Source organism: Argiope bruennichi, chromosome X1 (genome assembly GCF_947563725.1).
Source record: "Argiope bruennichi chromosome X1, qqArgBrue1.1, whole genome shotgun sequence".
NCBI lineage: Eukaryota > Metazoa > Arthropoda > Arachnida > Araneae > Araneidae > Argiope > Argiope bruennichi.
Window position 1 is genome coordinate 128,812,903 of NC_079162.1, and position 24,048 is coordinate 128,836,950.

The following is a 24,048-nucleotide window of genomic DNA, read 5'->3' on the forward strand; positions in this document are numbered from 1 at the left end:
CCAGGAAATGGACGAAAACGTACGATGAACGCTTAATAACCGTAAGGCCATCAAAAAGCTAGTTCAACGAAATCCGAGGGTTTCCATGAGAAAGATAGCTCGTAAATTAAGAATAAGTAACAAATCAGTGTGGCGAATGGCAAAAATAGAGCTTGGATTGTAACCTTACAAATTCCCAAAAGTTCAGTTTCTCAACGAAGAAAAACTCTTGCGATTCCAAAGATATCGAAAACTTTCGAAACGGGCTGCAAGTCAGCGAAGGGAGAAATTCCTTTTCATTGATAAGAAGCTCTTTACCGTCCAACAAGCCCATAACTTCCAGAACGATGGGATCTGATCTGTAGATGCTTCAAGCACCTAGCAATTGTTGAACATCGCCAACATCCAAAGTCAGTCATGTTCTGGCTTTAAATTCTGGGCAAGTGGAAAAACAGCTCTGAATTTTGTGGATGGGGGCGTTAAAATAAATCAAAAAGTATACAAGCGGGGCTTTCTAGAAGCAGTTGTACTTCCTTGGGCCAAAAAGTACTCCGGCAATGTAAACTGGACGTTTCAGCAAGACTCCGCACCAGCTCGCAAGGCTAAAAAGATACAAGAGTGGTGTAATGCGAATTTTTCGAACGTGATATCATCTGAAGAGTGGCTTCACTACTACTCATCGAATCGCAATCCCAGTGTATGATCCATTTTGGAGTCTAGGGCCTGCCTTAAACCACATAAATTTTTGGACTCTAAAAGTAATTGTTTCGGCGGGAATGGGATAGATTAAAGTTAGAAGACTTGCGGCCCATTGCTGAAAATTTCAATAAGTGTTTGCACCACTGCATTGCTGCAAAAGGCGGTCACTTGAAAACCAATCAAATTTATTTATTAGTAAAAGTCTACCCTTATTATTATTTTTTACATTTTGTTAGCTTATTTATTTCTTATAAAGTTATATTTAAAATTGTTTGTCCGGATTTTTCTGCCGCACCCTGTATATATACATATATAAATTTATGCAGTTTCTCAGAGATGTACGACTTCTTTAAGACGAATCATAAATTTTTCTGTTCATTGAACAGTTCAGTTTTAAGTTAAATGAATCTAATTAATAATAATTTGCTTTGTTTCAGTCAATAAATATACTTCTTAAAAATTATGAAGTTTGTACAGTCCATCAATACTATGAACCACATTCAATAAAAAATTCTTGACGTCATAACTTTTAAATTAAAAAAAAAACTTGTCAAATTTCTGCAACCAAATTAAACCAAGTTAGGAGGAATATCATTATTTTAGGACAATTAACGTTTTCACCATTTTAAACCAATCAAATTTGGAGAAACTCCGAGCACTGACTTGAGTATCGTCTTCAAAACAGTCAAAGGGAAGGTCTAAACTCGGGCGTTTTTATAAAGTAGCAATTTTCAGATTTTCATAACTCAAATCGATTTTTATCGCAAAAGAGTAAAGTTTCTTTTTATTATAATCTCAAGTATATTTTACTAAATATGAGTCATAGGACTAAGAATCTGTATGAAAAAATTGAAATTCTGTAATTCATCAGAACATTTACTCATTCAAGCTACATAAAATATAATTATTTAAATAATTTTTTTCATTAGATGCGTGTGACTACTACTAGCAGTTATGAAATTAGCTGTTGAGCCCTGATAACGTGGATATCATGTATATAATAAACCTAGTTTGCCATAAATAATACTGAACTATTGTATTATTATACATATGTTTTAAAAGTCATAGAAATTTTTTCTTTTATTTATTTTTCTAGAACAAAATGTGATACAAATTTATTTTATTTCACACAGACATGTGCTAAAAATTAAGCTTTTCTAGGTTTAATTTGCAGTTAGGATCACTTCATAACTTTTTAATTTGAGCTTTTCTCAGCATAATGGCAACAATAAAAGTTCCTTTTTTCATGCAAGAATTATGTAGATTAAATTTTATAATTTTGTGTGAAATATATCGTTAAGAATTATGCTTAAAATATTTTTTAGAAATTAAATAAAAATTGAAAATTAATTATAGTGCAAAATGATAAATTTCATTGAAAAGATAATTTTTTGAATTTTAAAATGATGTAAAAATAACATTTGAGCTGTAGTAATTTTGGAAGTTAACATGGTAGAAAGACACAATTTTGCTTAATTTTTAATTAAAATTCTAATCAAAATTTTTAAAAAAACAGCTACAAAGTGTACATTTCTACCTTCTTAAGTATGCATGTGCAAAGTTTGGCAGCTCTAGGTCAAATGGTCTGGCCTGTAGAGCGCCAGCACAAACACACATTCATCCTTATTATAAGTAAAGATATAAGGATTAATTTATAAACACTTGTTTTCCTTCGAAGCAATGCATTAGTTTCGTATGATTTTAAACATTACTATTTTGCTCCACTTTTAATAGAGTATTTTAAAAACTCAAAAAGCAATTTTTGTATTGATTATAACTAATAAATTATTAAAACTTTTCTAAATATATTAAAGATTTATTTATTAATTGAAATAACTGAAAGTCTGAAATTTGTATCTGCACATAACAGAACTCATTTTCATTTCTCATTTCCAATTCAAATGGTTCTTTGGAGCATTTTAAAAAAAGGCAAAGATAAAAACGATTTATAACAGATTGTGGCAATTTAAAGAATAACAAAAAAAAAAAAAAAAAGACACATACATCAGACTCGGAAAAACTAAAATACAAAAAAGTTTGCAAGTTTGAAAATAATGATAATTTATTTTACACATATAAATACACCATTGAAAAATAACACAGGACATAAACACATATAATATCCGACACATGAAGACTTGCGTCTGTCTTTAAGAAATCTATAATGATTAATGCAATTTTTTTAAATCTTTGGCGCAACAGCGCAACCTTAACAAATTTTGTTAACTCAGAACATACTGGTCTGTGATGATCAATTGTCCATCATAAGCTTTAAAATTACGATCAATGATTACATACTATTCAATAATATTAAAGACGAGTTTTTCAACAAATATTGAATGTTACATTACAAAATAATACTAAAATATAAATTTCAAATTCTTTAAAAATTGTCAAAAATGGAAAGACAAAACTCTTCAGATACTTACAATTACCTAGACATAAAATATACCATCAAGAAGGAAAAAAAAAAAAATGGAACTAAAATAAAATAACATGATTAATAATATGAAATATGCAAATTTTTTAGTCAATCATTCTGTTGGCAAAAATAAGTTTGCTGATACGACATTTGAGTTCGCCGTTCATAGTTTTTAGGTCCATGACACGCACTTTTCCATCAGCATCCGGATCAGAAGCGGCAACAGTGGAGGGGGGAAATTGCCCCCCTTCGGCGAGAAGTTAAGAATTTCATCGCAAGAGTCTTTATAGCATCGGAAGAGTGGTGCGGCGCGTTGGGTATTAACGAATATAATAATTTAAAACGCATCTTACAGGCAATGTATTATAAACAATCGAAATATCTAAGTAATAATTTAAGTTGACAGAATGACAAGTTCGGCAAGAAGGCAACAGGTGAATAAAGTGTCGCATTTTCCGATTATTCTTGGTGGATCGACTAAGAAATCAATTTCAAACCAATCTACATTTGGCAGAAGAGCAGATTAGTTGACAAGTAAATAAAATGCAGCACTTACCTTTAGGCTAAGAGATATTAAGATTTATGAAAAATTTAGTTTTTATTTTTATCCACTTTTTTTTTTATCACTTGCCGATGAAATTATCCAGAAAATTAGAACATCTATATTATTCCTGAATGAGGAAGTAGGTTTGTTTTCTCGGATTCAGATTTTACTGAATAGTTTAGAAAAGATTTGCAGAAAAGTCTCTAATAGTTCCGGGTCGAGTATGTCTTCGCTGGTGGGAATTTCTTCCGATTCCAAGTTTGCTATGAACCCTACATATCAGAAGCTAATCTCATCTAAATCTAATTCTTATTCAATAATTATATATCTGTGAGTGTGCGCGCTTTCATTTAATGTCACGAATTATTCCTTGATCTAAAGGCTGGAGAAATGCAGTTACATTTGGAGGAAGAAAAACAATTTCGGTCGCATTTCACTTTTCGGGTTGATTGTGCATGGTACAGTTAACGACAATGATGGCATCATTTCTCTTCTGTTACGAAAACTGGGAATCCAGTTTACGAATATGTCATTTCCAAACCGTTGTAATCATCTATGCATTTGAATTTGCTTCATATTCAACTGCAACAGATTTAATATTTTTAAAGCAACATGGCTTTTTGCTTTTATCAATCACAAGTGGTTTTAGTTTTTCGTTTCTACACATATTAATTCCAAGCAGAAATGTCAGGTTTTGCTTGCTTCTCCAGAAGTGCCTTTTTCACCCTTAAATGCAGAGTTTTATCAGGCAAAAGACTAGTTTTATCGAGACTAAAAACACTTGATGCATTAAACCTAGATAAAACGCCTTTGAGAACACCGTTCTTCCAGTTTCTTGGAGCATCATCATGAACAGCAGCAACTTCTCCACATATCGTTTAAAAGAAAGGCAATGAATAACTTTGAAACGTTCCAGCTAACCATTGCTGCCAAAATCTTTTATGGTCAACCCTCCTTAGAAAATCCCATGGCTTTTTCTTTGAGAATCATATTTTGCGCTCAAGCATGTTTTAGCCACCAAACCTATCTCCTCGATCTCGTCGAAATTCCTCATTCTCTTGTTTTTGTCTTTGCAGTCAGCTTCTTCAATAACTTGTTTCGATGAATGAATATCGTTTAATGAAGTATTGGGAATATGGTCCGGATTGCCACTTAAAACTGGAAAAAAAATTTCTACTTTTTCCCTGTACGTATATTCAAGATACGAGGAAATGCGTGAATAGCACCCATGTGCTAGTTATAATGCAATATGATTTTAAGGAGTAGAAAAAGCAAGGAAAAGAAGCAACAATTTAACATTACTCGAAATAATAGCATATTAAAAGAAGGTTTATATTTACATACAAAAAAATTATCTTTATTTATTATCTAGAATTTAACAAGACAAAATTTATATATTAAGAGGAGGATATATTACCTCTCATGCTCTTTAACTGCAAGTCACACTAAATTAAGGACTCGGGTGAAATAAAGCACAAATCATTTAATAATTACTTAACAAAAAAACATTATAAAGCAAAATTGCTTTCTTTTATTTATTCATTTTTACCAATTTTTGTATTTCAGCATCGTTTCTGCGAATTTTTAAGCCATCAGTTTCATGGAGCTAATCTTTAACAAATAAGGTACGACATTTTTGTACGGCCTAACATACATTTTTTTAACTATTTCACTTTCAATGAACATATGTGAAACTATTTCCGATATATCATCGAATGCATTTAAGGACGAATATGACACAACAAGTTTTAACACCTACAAAAATACAGGTTTTAGTTAAATTCTAATTGTAAAGTTCAAAATCTGTTTATTTTCGGATATTAAATTTGGCAAGTCATCTTTTCCTGTCTTCCTTTTATATACCAAGTTCAACATCAATGATGACTCCTTTGAACTGGTACACAGACATGCATCTTTTCCTCTTTTGGCATGACTAGTAAGTGCTTCTTTTCCCATATTATTTAAGCTTATTATCTTCTTGCAAGATACGCAATAAATGCATTTTGCGGCATTCCTCGAATCCATTCCGCAAAATCACGATTGATTTTTTTTTATCCGTCTCATTCATATTAATAAGGATAGTAAGCAGTTCATAGTTTTAAAAAAATTCTCTAATCTACTTTGGATAAGCTGACAGTTTCTCAAATAATAAACAAATCATTCAATAAACTCAAGCACGGTAGATTAAACACAACAACGCTGCTTCCGCATATAGAATGTTCTGGTCTGAGAAATGGCTTCTAATCTTTCACGCAGTTCGAGAAGTCTCATGCATGCTCACTAGATGCAGTTCGGGAATCTCATGGAAAAAGAAAAACTGTCACGCAAATCGAAACGGGACTGATCTATACAGAAATAGAGGAGAGAGAGTAGAAAAGGGGCGAGTTTCAGCATAACAAAGTCGCGAATGGTATTGTTTCATTTTCGGAAGCTATGACTACGTTCTTTTATTCTCGCAATCTTCAGAGATCGGCATTTTCAGATGGGAAAAATTAAGAAACTTAAAATTCCCTGTATTTTGCCGTTTTTTTTTTTTTTTTTTTTTAACTTTCCTGCATTTTCTCGATTTTTTCCGGTCAATTTTTAAATTCCCTGTGTTTTCCCGGTGGCATGGCAATCTCAACGGTCTTCTTTAGCAAAAGCTGTTTTCGAAACATTTAATTTTTTTAACCACTTAATTTTTTTAAGTGCAGTTAAGACTCCTTTCCCCTCCAACTTTAAAAATAACGCGGCAAGTTTTCTCTTCCTTGGAATGCTAAAAATGTGATCGAACCACGAAATAGCAAAATAAAAAAATAGCCTTTGTACGAGGCTTACTTGCTATGAAATAAAGTCGCACTCAGGAACGGTCAAGAAAAACGTTTACACTCGATAGAGTGGTAGCGAGAAGTATGGTACACGTGTATAGAAATTCCAAGAACCCAAATCCTTCAAAATGTGTTGTATGGAAAAGAATGTTCAACAATAATGATGCCCTACAGGTATTTTACAGAAGTGAAAAGAGCGATCGAAAATTACCCGTAAAGGCTTGGCTACAGTCTAGTGCATAATTCTTCATATATCATAGATAAGAATTTAATACATATTATACAAATTTCCATATCACAAAACAGTATTGAATATTTATTATAACATTTTTTAGACGAAATTACCTATGAAATGGTAAATAATTTTATTTATTTATTATAATGTCATTATAGAAAACGGTTTTTACTTATAAATGTTATTAATACTACTGTGATTTAACACATACTATTGTTCCTATGTATATGATATTCTTTTAACATATGACCTGCGAAAATACTTTTATATCTTATTTTAACATATCTTTAATCTGGATCTTAGCTTATCTCGTTGCTGTATCCAACAGTCAAAGAATAAAATATTAAAAAGTGTTATATACAGCCAATATCACTTTCTACATATACGTAAACTTGTTTCGGGGATGATGATTAAATGAAGTATTTAACTGATTTCGATTGCAAGAGATGGCGATGCCAGTCATGTCAAGTAGGATCTGGCTGGTTTTTGGCATCCAATGGGAGAGGCTCGCGTGAATGTGACGTCAAGGAGCCTGGTAGGCTCCTAAAGGAGTAACACTTGATTCTTCCGGCGGCAATGGCAACGTGAGGTCTGACGCTGTTAACATGCTCCATTAAAAAAAAAAAAAAAAAAAAAAAGCAAATCTTTTTTAGGTGCTTGACCATGCTTGGCATCCCCTTCTCACTGGTGAACCCTGCTCCTAATTAAACTGTTTAATTCGGATATTATTATTCCTTTTTTCAAAAAATTCACTTTACCCCTAGACGCCGTCCTACATATATATCTTATTAATATGCGCTAAGGAAATAAAATAATGATTTATGAACACAGTGACGGACCGTTTTAAGTGTGGGTAGAACTTGAAATGTCCTGTTTTTATCTCCAAGGTTAAAAGGACTTTTCTTTCAAAAAATTTATGGTGCAATATACTAGTGTGTGTGTGACAATGAAAAAAACAAACATTTTTGTAATTTTTTTTTAATTAACAGATATAGCCGTAATTTGTATTTATGGACGGGATAAATATCTGACTTCTTTAACCGTTCTTTCCACGAATGTGTTAATGAATAATTTTTTTAAATTTATTTTTAACTGTACAAATTTTTTTCTAGTTTTTGAAAATTAATTAGCAAGTTGACTTAAATAATTCCCTGAATTATCGCTTTAAAAGTCTTCATGTTCAAAGTTCATTATAATATTCAGAAGAGAAAATGACTGCAATCGAAATCAATTAAATACTTCAATTAATCACCATCCCTGAAACAAGTTTACAGCCAATATCCCTTCCTACATATAAGATGCTCACTTATTGGATAGAAACAAAAATTTAAAAATAAAAATATATTTAAATAAGCCGACACTTTTTGAAACTTTTCAGAAAAATTATTCTAAATTAAACCACATTTTAAATTTAAAGCACTAAAATGAATTTCTAATACTTCACAAATACATTTATCTTAACCTCGAAAAACCGCAAAGCAAACAATGAAACTTATTCAACCTTATGAATGACTCAGAAGATAAAGAGTCGAGACTTTTCTACCTTTCACTTTGAACGGAATGGTTCAATTCCGATCAGGTAATTCTAATTTCAAATCTTCTTTAATTAATATAAAGAGCTAACATGTTGCATGAAAATGAGTAAATGTATGCAGTAAAAAAATCTTTTTACCTTGGATACAATAATGGTACATAGAATGCAGTATCAACAACAAATCTTTATAGTACATAAGTGCTCAAAGCCATTTTGACAGTAGTCGAACCGGTATGCCCAAAATTTCAAGCGAGTATTTACAAACAAAGCTGTAATATAATATATTAAGTATTCTTAGAGCAAAAGAAATACCAATAAAAGGAAATTATAGCCTGATATAAATGGCCGTAAAGTTGATGACCATTTACTGGTCACCGTCAAATCGGTATTTTAACAACCAAACCTCTTGCCGAATATCCCTTGTTTCGCACCATTTCTTGATCGGCCGAATTTGACTGATCAAAATCAAATTAACTTTTTACCGCAGTCAGTTGCTGACTTGTAATGATTCTTTTGACTACCAATTTTTTAAAATCTTTTTATCTGTATTCGCGTAGGAAATGAAGATAATAGCTTCTCCATTAGACAAATCTAATCGACTTTTTTTCCAAATGTTTTTAAACCCACATGGCTGAGGCATGATGGTCAAATATACCCTCCCCCCATCACAAAAACTTTTACTTAGAACTACTTAAGTTAGTTTTAAAAAGTTGGTGGGATGTATACGTACCTTTGGTTGTCAAAGGATTTGGGGATCGAATTGCTGCTAGAATCAATATACACGGCTTGACAATTGCTAAGGTACAAGTGATTTATGCAAAATTGCGTCTCAGACAGCTGACCAATAAAAGTAAAGTAAAGTTGAGAGGGCGTGGTAGATCAGGACTCGTTAACTGTATAAAAGACATTGCGTATTTGCTCATGATTCATACGAAAATTCATGCTGTTTGATGTTTGACCCAAAGTAGTGCAGGATGTCATAAAAGTTTTTTCTCTGAAATTCTGCTTAATTCTTGCAATAATTAAGAGCAAAATGTCAGCAAGATATCATTTGAGTGCCTACGATTGTGGACGAGCAATTGGACGGCTGGAAGCAGGTCAAAGTGTCACCACTGTAGCTGCTGCAATGGGTGTATCAAAAAGTGTCGCCTCGCGAATAAAGAAGGCTGCTGAAGGTAGAAATGCTTTGCAAAAGCATGCCGGGGGTCGTGGTGGGAACACCACACTTTTAGAGGATCGCTACGTAGCCCTCATGTCAAAAAGGAACAGAAATTTAACTCCTGGCCAGATTGCTGCAAACCTTGCAACCGCTACCGGTACGCATGTTTCAGCAAGAATCATCTCACTGCGATTAAATCAAGTTGGTTTGTATGCACGGAAACCTGTTCGTTGCATCCCGCTTCAACCAAGCCATCGTAGTGAGAGATTACACTGGTGTAAGGAACATGTTGTTTGGGATATCCAAAATTGGTCTAGAGTGATGTTCTCAGACGAATCTCATTTTAGTGCGACAAGTGATTCTGGCCACCAATTACTGTGGAGAGAGCATGGAACACGTTATGCACAACAGATTGTCAGTGAACGTGATCGGTATGGCCCAGGCGTGATGGTGTGGGCAGGCACCATGCGCAATGGCAGAACACCGCTTCACATCTTTGAGCGAGGAAGCGCTACATTACAACGGTATTGCAGAGAGGTTATTCTGGATCATGTTTTTAGGAGTACTGTAAGTCTAGACTTTTTGTTTATGGACGATAATGCGCGGCCACACAGAAGCGTTGAGGTATCGGACACATTGCAAAGTGAAAGTATTGTCCGTATGCAATGGCCTGCTTACTCTCCCAACCTAAATTCCATTAACCATGCCTGGGATGCTCTTGGCAGACGTGTTTCACAAAGAACCATCCCTCCCCGAACAGTGCAAAAGCTCAAAATCGCCTTGAGAGAGGAGTGGGACAGTATCCCCCAAGAGCTCCTCGATAGTTTAGTGGAGAGCATGGAGAACAGACGCAAAATGTGCTTTAGTGTCCGTGGTCATCACACATCTTACTAAGGTACTCATGTGTCATCATTCTGATCTGAAGATCAATTTTTGTAGGGCTGTTTGGAAATCATCCGAGGAGCATCTTTTTTATTTTTAAGTTTTTAATTCTTCGATGTGTCGATATCTGCACCATTTTGCACTATAATAAATGCACATCCTCCCTACTAAATATGTACATAGTTCCATTTCTTCAATCATTGTTTATACGTAATTATTCCGAAAAACATAACTGTTTCTTAGCAATTGTCAAACAGTGTAATTAAAAACGGTTATCAGTTTCTTCAGGCGCATTTAAGATTTCTCCCACCCCGTTATCGACAGTTTGCATTATTTGATCGTAAATGCCTTTCTGCTCAAGCATTAGTTAAGGAATATTTGATTTAAGTGAGACAAAAGATCAACTGCGTGTAGCAATTCCCGACATATACAGCGGAAAGTGGCATGTGTGATAATAGCTTGAAAGACGTTGGACTGGGCACATTTACCAATAGCATGCGAAGAAAGAAGCCGTCATCTTGTTTGGGAATCACAGTGTACAGTCTGCCTATCGGAGTTTTCGATTTTTCCAGGTAGTAACATATAAAACTGCAAAAAATAAAAAAGGAAAAAACAAAAACTAAAAAAAATAAGGAAAAAAATAAAAAATAATAAAATATTTTAATCCTCAAGCACTCTGAAGAGGTCAACATCACTATAATTTGAATTCGAATGAAATCAATAGACACAACTCAATTGCATTGCAAAATACAAAAGTTTTAAAAAAAGAAATCAAAAACAGTGAAAAAAAACCTATACTCTCGAAGTGAACGCTATGATAAGCGACAAAGCTCAAATCCAACGCATAATTAAATCAAAACTGTAATAAATCGAAATCTGAGAAAATTCAATTTAACAATGAAAACGGAAACATTGAAATGGAATCATAATGTCGGAAATCGCAAATTAATCGTATATCGAAAACACTGAAATGGAATCATAAAATATTTAATATAGCACGTTGCTTTTACGTCCAACAGACGGCTGCTTTTTTAAGCATTTGTTTTTATCTGTCACATGTGTGTCGTTTATATAATAGTTATATTTAAAAAATAATAATAATAAACCGCGCGTATTCGAATTTTAACAAATGGAACCGGTGAAGAACTTTCGGAATTCTAACATTTTAAATAAACGAATATTTACATTTCTATTTACGGATTGCATAGTCCTGTTTTTAAGAAATAAACTTCCACAGAGTTCAGTTACAACAATACAAATACATCAGCAAAGGATTTACACATTTAAAAACTTCTCTATAATATTAATTAACAGAAAAGTTGAATTAGAAATCAGAAAATAAACATTTCAGAAACACATTCATGTGGTATGAAAGATTGTTTTATAGGGACGGCCCTCTGGGGAGTGTGGCGGATGCTAAGCACCAGGGCCCGCGATTGAGGGGGGCATCAACATGATCAAAAATTAAAACAATGAATAATAGGATACACACATACTTAAAGTATACATACCAGTAAATTTTCAACTACTGCAGAGATTTCGTCGTACGGCGCTACTGGGCAAAACTATTCCAAATCCCCTAAAAGGAAAATAAAAATAAAAGTTCATTCATGAGTAGAGAAATCCCCACCAGACATAAGAAAAAGTTGCGCAAAATAGGTGACAAAAGTCGCGGATAGACTGTATCCAAATGGACTTGTAATCGTCAGCCATCTTCTTTTTTTTTACGTCTAATGTAATATTTTTTGTGTGTGCGTCTGTGTATGTTGTTTATATAAAGTTGTTCAAACAAAAAGTAAAATGAAGATAAATCAATTAACTCCCAACAACACACACTGCACTACTTCTTCACAGGCCACAACTGGGATGGAAAGACGAAAGGAATAAATTTAACTGGTGCAATCGACGGTTTGAAATATACGTTTACAGTATATATTACAGTCTAGTGCAAGTATGCAACATATTATAAACATAAGGTAAGTAGATTTACAGTCATTCACCTCACCTACTAGGTAAGATAGCATATAGTATTTTGATAATTCATATTCTAAATTGGTAGATCTAATCACCTCCATGCCAAGGAAATGTCCCTTTGGGTGTCAAAAAAAAATTAACAAATAAGAAATAAAGAAGGAAAGCTAAATTTCAAGAAGTCACAAGTAGATCGGTTTTCTTGGTTACTACGTAATTCTGAAATGAAATTGCTCCGACTTCAGAAATTATAATTCCAGATTCAAATGGAGAAGAAAGTACTGCACAAATTAACAGTCTTGCAATGAAAATATAGAAACTGTGAAATTCGTTGAAGAACCATATGTTTATACAAATATGAATGAATCAAAAAATGTCAATAAGTGATGATCAAGTGAATACAAGTGATCCTGGTTTACGACCAAATATTATAACTGATAGATCTAGAATGTTTTGTGTAAAAACCAAACCTGTACAACAGAAAGGAGTTTTTGCTAAGAATGGTGAAGGTAGGTCATTTTTCACTACATGCTACTTTTAAAAAATGCCAAATGATGAAACTCAGCTTCACCTCTGGTTAATTTATTCAAAAACTTAAGACTCGGTATTTTATTTTTGTTGTATACTATTTTCCAAAAGAAGAGGAAATGTACACTTTACACGATTTATAGTTTATGGCTATAATAACTGGAGAAAGCTGTCCACTGCAATTCAAGATCATGAGCATTCTATTTGTCGCTTTAATTTGGTTATTGCTTGAAAAGAATTACTAAAACGACTAAATTTACGATCGACTATTGATAAAACAAGTAAAGTTAATATGAATAAGGAAACAGAACAACTAAAATTACTATTTCAAAGAATTGCAAATGCGATCCTATTTTTAGCATGTAATAATCTTCCACTTCGAGAAACCCATGAAATAAAAGGAATGCCTAGTAATAGAAATTTTTAAGTTTAAATGAATTAACAAGTAAATACGAATCTGTGCTGTAGGATCATACAAACAAAATAAAAAAAAATTTAAATTAGAAATGTGCGTCAATTAGCACACAGAGGGCAAGAAAAAATATTTCTGCATTAGGAAATGGAGATTTAAAAGACGATACAAAATCAGCCACATAATTCAGTATCCAAAAGGATTGTACTTTTGATATTTTCCATAAGGAACAAACTTCAATCATTATTAAGTATGTAAATATTGAATAGAAAAGATTAACTAAAAATGAGTCGTTTATAGGGTTTCTTGAATTAACTTATGTGATTGGAGAAGCATTAGCAAAAATTCTATTGAAAAGATTAAGTGAGCTTGATTTAAATAGTATGAATTATGGAGGGCAGGCATACTATAATGGTAGTAACATGAAAAGGAAATATAAAGGTGTGTAATCTAGAATAATTGCTCTAAAACCTCATGCAATTTATGTGCCTTGCCTACCATACTCTTAATTTATTAATTTGTGATGCCATTTCCAGAAGTATATACTGTAAAAATTCTTGGGGCACATTGCAATGCTTATTTTCAAGCATGTATAAAAAAATAAAAATGGGAAATTCTATAAAAGCAATTAAACATTACTCTTAAACTATAATACACATTCATTGGGAAGCCAAAACAGATTAAAATAAAGTGGTATATATACAGTTTGAACAATCTTGTAATGCACTAGAAGAATTTATTGATGTAAGCAACGATAATACAGTGTTACTCGAAACCAAGAGTCTATTGGACTCAGTACAAGAATCAGTATAGCCATTTATATTATGATTAATAGCACGGTTTACAATATTTTCCTATCCTAATATTTCATCTATCAATTAACTATTTCAAGCAAAAGCAATTGTTCTTGACTTGACTTTTAATTAAATTAATAAAATTAAAACTGAAATCCAAAATGTAACACATTTTCAGATGAGGTGAAAATGCTAGAATATAATTTGAATATTTCAGAGCATTTCCCCGAAAAACGAATTTGAAAAATAACAAGATTACATTCCAAAATAGAGGACGATGAAATTACAGAAAATGGGATCAAGAAATTTAGATGTTATTGATTTTAGCATTGCAATTGACACTGACATTGTACAAATAGAAGATATATTTAAAAGTCTTCCAAATATTATTTCTGATTTCAAATTAATCAGTGATATAAATATTTTAGAAAAATATGAAACAGAAAAATGTTCCAAACACTTTGTGAAATTTTATAACAAAGATGCAGATAAAAACTTTATCAAAGAAATTGGTTTGCTACACGATTTGATTTTGAATGAGAGAGAAGTAAATAGCACAAGTGATATATTGCAATACATACCAAATAATAATTATAATGAATTTCTAAATATATTAACTGTGTTAAAACTTTTTTTACGTCACCAGTTACTATAGCAAGTGCTGAGCGCTCTTTCAGCAAATTAAAATTAATATAGAAATATCTTGTCAAGCATGTGCACAGAACATTTAAAAGTATTTGCTATATTAAGCATCGAAAAAGAAATTTCAAAAAAATTGTAATTTTTCTGAAGTAATTAATGCATTAGCAAAAACAAAATCATGTATTAATAATTTATGATCATGTTTGTAATTTTTTTTAAATTAAACATGTAGGCCCAAAACAGTTTCTTGCCCCCCCACCCTTTATTGAGAAAGCTGGCATTGGTTTTATTCATGCAAATTCACGTGAAATAAAACGTCTTCATTTGAAATAAGGCAATGAAAATGATATTGAAAAACTAACAGGAGATGAAATATTGAGATAGTTTGAAATTAATAATAAAACTCATGGTTGTCAAAAAAAGTAATTTTATATTTGCTTATCTTGCATATATTTACTAGGCAAGCAAGATTTCTCTTTTTCAATATTTTAAATGCAGGTTTCTAATATATAAATTGTTAAAGTACACAAAATACTAAATAAATAAAAAAATAATATTATTAGAATTTATTGTTAAAATCCAGATAATTAGTTTGATTTAATAATTTGAAAGATATTATAAATTTATGAAGTTCTCATTAATGAAGAACATAGGTCTTCAGTAGGAACAAATATAAAAATTACTGTTTTGATAATATTATGAAGCAAAAAGTATCAATCAAATATTAATACAATTTTATTATTAACATATATAAAAAAATCTCAGTTTGCATTTAAATATTAAATAATGAAAAAATATTTCTTTGAAAATATTAGAATGGTTAAAATAATTATTTATTATAAAGGAAAGTTTTTTTTTTTTTTCAGTCCAAATGCTGCCACCAGAGATCTAGTAAAAACAGGGTTTCACTCAAATCTAGGGGGGGGGGCGCTATTTTTTCAATGTACGCTTATTCAAGATATGAGGAAATGCCGAATAGCACCCATGTGCTAAATTATAAAGCAATACCATTTTAAGAAGCGGAAAAAGCAAGGAAAGGAAGCATTATTCGAAATACTAGTATATTAAAAGAAGATTTAAATTTACATACAAAAAAAAAAACAATGTTTCTTCATTTATTATTTAGAATTAAGCAAGATAAAATTTATATATTAAGGGGGGGGGGTATATTACCTCTCATGCTCTTTAACTGCAAGTCACTCTAAATTAAGGACTCGGGTGAAATAAAACACAAAACATAATTGTTATTATAATACAAATCATTCAATGATTACTTAACAAAAACATTACAAAGCAAGACACAATCGAGCCTAGACACAAGACCGCATTACACAATCGTGAATGTTATTGATTCGTTTTTAGAAGCTATGACTACAATCTTTTATTCTTGCAGTCTTTAGAGATCAGCATGTTTTAGGTGGGGAAAAAATAACTAAGAAACTTAAAATTCCCTGTTCCGGATTTTTATGAAAATTTTCAAATGTCCCGTTTTTTTCTGAAGATTTTTAAATTACCTGTGTTTTCCAGGTTCTCCCGGTGGCGTGGCAACCCTGAAAAAAAAAATTTATGTCAGAAGAAATAAGTTTTATTCAAGTAAAAATAAATTTAAATTTTCTTTTTAAATTTGCAATCCTCTTAACTGCTTCAATTACCACAAATAATATCTTTATTCAAATTTGTGAAATGTTTATCATATACGTATTCAAATTAAGAACTGCTTACTTATTCAAATAAAGCGCAAAATTTGTCAAATTCGCTGTCTGCAAGAAGTTTTAGATGCGAGATGCCACTGAACTTTCTTGAACAAAAAACTTCACCAGTATTTTAATATTCTTAAATTGTTCACACAAATATTTGCTTTGTTTAAATAGGTACTGGTTTTCATATGAATTCTTTCATTTTTAGATACAATTTTGATTGATTTTAGATTATATATTTAATAGTTTGCAGCTGCTTATATCATTATTTAATATAACGAATAATGTATAAAAATTTTAAATATTCTGATAAGCAAAGAACATAATTCGCCCAAAGTTAATGAACAATATTTCTTTCATAAATTAGATTATCAGATAAGTCAGTAAAAAATTTGATTTGTTAGGAAACAATTCACATCAATATAAAAAAAAAAACAGCATATTGTGAAAATTTGCAGCCTACTTGCTTAAAAAATCAAGTCAACGAAACAATACTCAAAATATCTAATATCATACAAGTATTTTTATAAAATTATCACTAGACATCAGTACAATTTATTCATTGTAAATTGAAGTTTTATTTTTTATATATATAATCGATGAAAGAAGCAAAATCAAACTTGGTCATCTAATTAATGACCATTTAATTTAAGTACAGGAATATTTTATTCGAAAATTGATAGTAAATTTTTTATAATTTTATCAAAACTTTACAAATAATAGAAACAATGTATAATTATATAGGTATATATAAATAGATATTGATGAAATGGATAGTATTATTTTTTTAAAGTAACCCGATAGAATGTACAATAATATAGCATGATATTTACAGTGGCTCCCAAAAGTGTTCGTACACCAACAAGAATCAATTAAAAACCTCATTATTTACCATTATATATTCTTATTTTTACATGAAAATTTTTTCATAGCATATTTTTACAGTTCTTAATAAAGCAGTGAAGAATAAATTTTAATTACGATGCAAATTATTTTTTAAAAAATGACAAATAAAATTGCACAAAAATAGGACACAAAAGTGATCATACACTTTAAAAAAACATCACTAAATATGAAATTTTCTAAATTTTTATAAATGTTTAGTATTTAGTAGGATATCCTTTATTCTTTATAACAGCTTTTAAACGTTTGGGCATAGATTTAACTAAACGGTCGCTTACTTCTGCACCGATCTTGTTCCATTCTTCGATCATTACTTCTTTCAGTTGAATTTTCGATTTAATGTCGTGACTTCTTATTCGCACCTCTAATTCTTTCCAAATATGTTCTATAGGATTTAAATCCGGTGATTGAGCTGGTGTTTTAAGGGTTTGAGGGCAATGATAGAGGCAAAAAAAGACGAACATTCATGGCCGTGTACTTAGGATCGTTGTCTTGGTAATACACAAAGTTGTTTAAAATGTCCAATTTTTGTGCTGACACTTTTAAATTATTATTCAGAATATTTATATAAACTCTATGATCCATTATACCATCAATGAATACTAAATTGCCTACTCCAGCCGCTGACATACACCCCCAAACCATGACACCTCCACCGCCATGTTTTACTGTTCCAACTAAATTCTTGGGATTAAGTTCTTCGGTTTTTTTTTTTTTTTTTTTTTTTTTTTTTCTTTTCTGTTTTTTCCCCCCTCCATACAATGATTCTCCCATCCGACCCAAAGATGTTAAACTTACTTTTATCTGCAAATAAGACACGATTCCAATAGCTCTCTGGCTGGTTTATCATAGATTTGGCAAATTTAAGCCTAGCAATTCTGTTCTTCTGACTTACAAAGAATTTTCTTCGTGCAGAGCGGCCATGTATACCAGCATTCCGAAGAATTCTACGAATAGTTTCACAGGAAATAGAAGTTCCATTTGATTCATTATATTGTGAAGTAAACTTTATTGCACTCAGACGTGGATTTTTTAGAAATTTACTCACAATATTTCTTTGACTTCTAGCTGACAGAATTTGAGGGCGACCATTACAAGGCTTGTTTGCAATCCTTTTTTCCTCTCTGTAACGTTTTATTATGCTTTGCACCTTTGAATGAGGTAGATTAGTTATAGTTGCAATGCCTCTAATTGATTTTCCAGCTTTAAAATGAAATATAATTAATTTTCGTACGTCTAAACTCGTTTCTTTACGAATGCGCGTCATATCTAAGAATAAAGTAAATAGAATAAATAATTGTGATATTAAATACTGAAATCAAACGATTTTAGTGTATTTTTCAATTAGAAGAAAAATAATCCGCAAAAGATATTTTTATGATGAATTTAAATAATGTTTGGATGTACGAAGACTTATGTTCTAATTTTGTGACATTTTTTATTTATTTATTTTTTAGAACAATACTACTTGATTTTTTTATAAAAATATTTGTTCAGTTTTATTAAGAAATATTTAAAGATGCTAATTGAAAAAAACCAACTAATAAAATGCTTTATTAAGAAATATAGAACACAATTTCTGCAAATTTCTTTAGTGTACGAACACTTTTGGGAGCCACTGTAATTCAAAGAACTTAGGGCGTTCACGTCACGATTGTGATGAGTCCGATTCCCCTAGGCTACATGAGTTTGTGTTTAAAGGTGGTGTTCACAAACCGTGCCACTTCCATTTCTCACAGTTAGGTCCATCCATACAAAATTCCTCAAAGACTCCAATTAAAATAAGAGACACTGTTCAAACATGTTTTGATTTTTCATGCGAATTGTGGTATTCATCATAAGTATAGGCCTTTAAATTTTGAAGAGGAAACAAGTTATTATTCTAATACAGATTCATCGATAACCTTAAAATAACAGCTTCAAGAAAGAATTTTCATCAAAACTTCAGTCAATAAATTGAACAATTTTCTATCGGAAATCGGTGATTATAAACAAAAACATACACTTATGAATATTGTTAGCAATGACTTCTATATTATTACTTCGAGGCATTGAATGTCAATGCAAATTTTTGATATTTTAACATGAAACCGAGGATGCGCAAAATCAGAGACAACTTCAAAAATATTAAATAATAAACTTATCTAAAACATTAATAATTTTCAAACATTTATAAAATAAAACAATTATGATAAGTTATGATGCTTCACAGATAAAATATATATATATATGAAAAGATGTATTGATGCACAAAATATTTAAAGAAGGAAAAAAAATTTAAGAACATATTTAAACACCAACAAATATTTATCTAAAAATTGATAAAGGGTAATATTTGCAGCAAATTAGTATTATTAAATTAATACTTAAAAAAAATTTGAATTCCTTAAGTCTTGGAATGCATAAATATGACCCCATGTTTTGTATATATATAACAGTGATTTGTTCTTAAGTAACTTCATGACAGTCACCATCCAGGCACAGCAGTTTTGTTGCAAGCAGGATGATATACATGATGTGCAACCAGTTTATTACATTACATATGTCACATAATTAGATATAATTTGAAATGAAATCTAACAGCAAAATTTTGTAGAATTGAACAAAACTTTCATACATTTTCAAACAATATTGATTTTTAAAAGTTAAATATAACCAACAATATACCGATAAAATTTTGGAATTCTATAGAAAGCAAAAATGTTTAATTAGATTACCTTAGATAAAAATCCAAACATTTCAAATATTGTTATTTTCTTCATAAAACTACTCCATTAATTGTCTTGTAATGAGTAAAAATGATCAATTTTATTTTAAATATAGTACACCAGTAACATTAGATTCTCCTTCCTTATAAACGAAGTTTGTATTATTAAATTTTCTATTATTAAAATATAATAAGTCGGCATCTGTCCGGAAAACAGTTATAAGATTTTGATCACTCGAATTCGGCTGACCAATGGTCATATTCATCAACAACAGCTAAACATCAGCTGATGATTAATCACTGCTCAGTGATAAAATTGGTATTCTGAAAACCAAATCGGTTGTCAAATTTCCTCTGCTTTGCCCAATTTTTTGATCAACCAACTTCTAGTGATCAAAATCTGATCAACTCTTTTTCCAGAATGCAGTTGCTGACTTGTGATGGTTTGAAAATTGAGAAATAAGGCCAAACAAGTATTTTTTTTTTTTTTTTTTTTTTTTTTTATGAGAGAAAATCAAACCTCACCGGTTTCCTGTATTTAAATTGAAATTGTTACTCATTACAAGAAAATCAGTAAAATTGTACTTTGTAAAAAATAAAAATATTTGAATGTTTGGATTTTATGTTAGGTAATCTATTAAGTATTTTTGCTTTCAACAGAATTCCGTAATTTTATTATCAGTATAATTATAGTATGACTTTTTAAAGTAAAGTTGATCTATGGAAATGTTTGAAATGTTTGTTCAATTGAACAATATTTTTCTGTTAAATTTTATCATAATTTAATTATATATTACCGAGATAAAGTTTGATATTTTTGAATCATATTTGTAACTGTTCATAAATTCCTGAGCAGCATATCATCCCTCAAATAACAAAACTGATATACTTGGAATATATCTGTTTCAAAGTTAATATATAAAAACAAATCATCAATTGCTATACATAAACAAAACATGAAGTCACATATATATATTCCAAAACTTTAGAAATTCAGATTGTTTTAAAATATTATTTTGTAGCATTGAACACTTCAGTTGTAAATTTTATTTAATATTCTTAGATTACCTTCAGTATAATTTTTAATTTCAGATCAACAGTACATTTTGTGGTTTGGAAGTGATAAATGAATTTATGTCTGGTGATGGGACAAGATTTACTTTTGTGCTATAAAAACTTACCTGTATAATCTACTTTCATAGTTACCTCAAATTATAATTTTTCTAACATGAATAAATAAGTTCTTTGAATTAAATACCATGTTATAGGATTGTGCTTTCCAGTGATTAATGTTTAAAAAAATAATGTAGGTCATTTTATTGAAAACCACTTATCACATCATCTTTATTGTGCATTTTTCATTTCCAACTTTTATAAAATTGCAGGGATTCTTTATTTTAAACTTTGGCGCTACATGGATGCTTTAATAAAGCTTATTTTCTGTTGTGAATTTTAATGTTTATATACTGTATTATAATGTATTAATTATGCTCTTTATTGTGAGAATTAAGTAACCTTTTAAATTATTGCTTCAGAGGAAAAGAATATGCTTATTATTTATATTTACGTCATTTTAAGTTTAATATTTGTAAAAGGAAAATATTTACCTCTGAATATGTAATAAGCAATTTTATAAATCAATATATTCATCTGTAAAAAGAATTTTACAGAGAAATTAGTTCATATTACCAGTGATATGTAGTAGGTATATAAACAAAAGATAGGTAAATTTTTTTTTTTTTTTAATATTTACACAAGGTCTGAAAAAACTAAAAACTGGTTACTTTTGGACAAAAAATAAAAGAATTTATGAAGATAAGTAGGTGATCAGTTCTTATTTCAAGATAAAACATAAAATTTATATGTACATACATAAATATTTATATATTATGCATTATTTCTAATATTTTTAATTAAAGTTTTGTCCAAATTATAAAAAAAAAAAATTGCAATCAGGATTCAGAATAAAATATTCTTGAATTTAAACAAGATGTCAGAGTAGAAATTTTCCTCATTTGAAGCAATGAGATTTACAAATAATTTTTTTATATTGTTTATATATTATGTTGACAAAATAACATACTGATAAAATAATATAGTAAAGTTATCAAATGATTAATGTTGAACAATGTATAAATTCATCTTGTCAATAAGCAATTGATGGAATATCTTTCAATGTCTCCTAGACAAAAATATGAAGAAAACCTAATTTTTAGATCAGTTAAAGAAGAAAAAATTTTGCAACAGTCCACTTCCCTTTATAGTTTAGATTTTAAATTCAATAACACAAGGAAATGTTTTGAATAGCTTAAGTCTCATTTATAAAAGGCAAAGGATAAGCTGCGAATGAAATTATAAGATATTCAGCTGAATACAGATCTTGTTCATTGCAATAAAATGATGTAGCAAAGAAAAATGTAATGGGAAGGATTAGAGAGTATGAATCCACTGTCATGATAGAAGAGTTTATGTGGCTGAAATATTAAGGCTGTAGTAGTTCTGTACATTTTAAAAGTTCTACTTCTGCTGCAACTGAAACAATTTGCAGCATTTTTTTTAGGATCCATTGTGATATCTGAAAAAGCAGCTTTCACATACAAATCGCATAAGAAATAGAAATTAGAAATTTTTATAATATGATGAGAAAACAAGTTTTCATTAAATGAACCACAGAGATAAAGAAAAATGCAACACAAGAAAATGTACAATACAACATAATCATTTACAAGTGAAGAAGAAATCATAGAAAAATTTAATTTGTGCAAGTAATCTGAAAATCAAACTCTTGAGCCTTGATGTGAAATATATTAATCTCAGATTAATTTTTAAACAATAACCTAAGAACTCAAAAAGAATTATGAGCATTCCTTTATTTTTATTAGTTTAAAACCAAATTCAACATTTTCTTTTTTAATTTAGTTAAAATAACTCATTTCTTTAAAAAATCAGCAATTATATTATTACTCATAAATAAAAGGTCTTTGTAAATAAAAAGTATTAATATTTAAAATAAATATTTTATGTAAAATGCATAGCTGTATTTGTTTCTTCTGATTAATTTTTAAAAACTTTTGTAAAATTTAAAAAAATGTAAAAGGTTCATATACTGCAAATTTTTCATTATCTTATTTTTACATTCAATACATATCAGAATATCATACTGCACACAAATGCAGGTATATTATACAATAAACTGAAAAATAAACTCATTTTAAATATTCACCATGGATATTAACCCTTAAAAATAAACACCCAAGTATTTTGCATTACTATTATTGTTTTTAAACAGTTATTATTTGCAATATTGAAGATTTTCAATCTATGTAGCTTATATTGATATTTTATACCCTTCATTACCTATGTTAAATTGTTTTTATATTCAAAGAATACAAATTATTTTGATATGTGCATTTAACCAAATATTTTGATATGCAGGAGAGTATGAAAAAAATCTAGTGAAAATTATAAATTTATGCAGTAAGTTTGTTAATGATTGTTGTAAGTTGTTTAATCAATATGTTCTGGCAAACTTATTTTTTTTAAAAAAAAGCTGAATTATAAATGCATTTGTATTTGGATTTAAAAAATGTAGACAGAAATGTTACTATGTAAACTGAATTTTCATAGCTATTTTAAGGAAACAGGACACAATCATTTATTATCTCTAAAAATAAAATGATTGAGATCATAACTTAATTCAGTTTTAAATGTACAAAGATGTGTTTCACATTTCATAAAAAAAAATATCAAAAGATAGTAACTGAAATTAATTATAATGAAATTTAGCATACGCATGTTTCACCTTTTTTAACTTCATAATACTTTTAAAAAAAGTAATAAATTTCCACAAAGTTCAGTAACAACAATACGAATGCAGAACAATAGTTTCCAAAAACAGACACTTTGAAAAACTTCTCTATGATATTATATAACATTGAACTTGAAATTAGAAAATAAGCATGTCACAAACACATTTTTGTAATAACAGAATTTGAAAGATGATTGCATTACCCATGCAAATTCATATAAAATATCTTTATTTGACAGAAAGTAATGAAAATGATACTGGGAACTGACAGGAGAAGAAATTTTGAGATAGTTTTGAATGATTTATTATCATCAAAACAATTTAC

At 29.9% G+C, this 24,048-nt stretch overlaps 1 protein-coding gene across 13 annotated transcripts in view; it reads right to left on the reverse strand.

The window, feature by feature from the left end:
- Nucleotides 1-24,048, reverse strand: part of LOC129958288 (uncharacterized) — an 82,659-nt gene that overhangs the window by 57,229 nt on the left and 1,382 nt on the right. For 12 of the 13 annotated variants that reach the window (XM_056070656.1, XM_056070654.1, XM_056070642.1 and 9 more), the window contains exons 2-3: nt 16,123-16,158; nt 11,773-11,840 (exon numbers count right to left, since the gene is read on the reverse strand). The gene's annotated coding sequence lies outside the window, so the exon portion shown is untranslated. Of the gene's footprint in view, nt 1-10,749; nt 10,850-11,772; nt 11,841-16,122; nt 16,159-24,048 lie in introns of all 13 variants that reach the window. The other variant, XM_056070651.1, reaches the window with a different exon arrangement.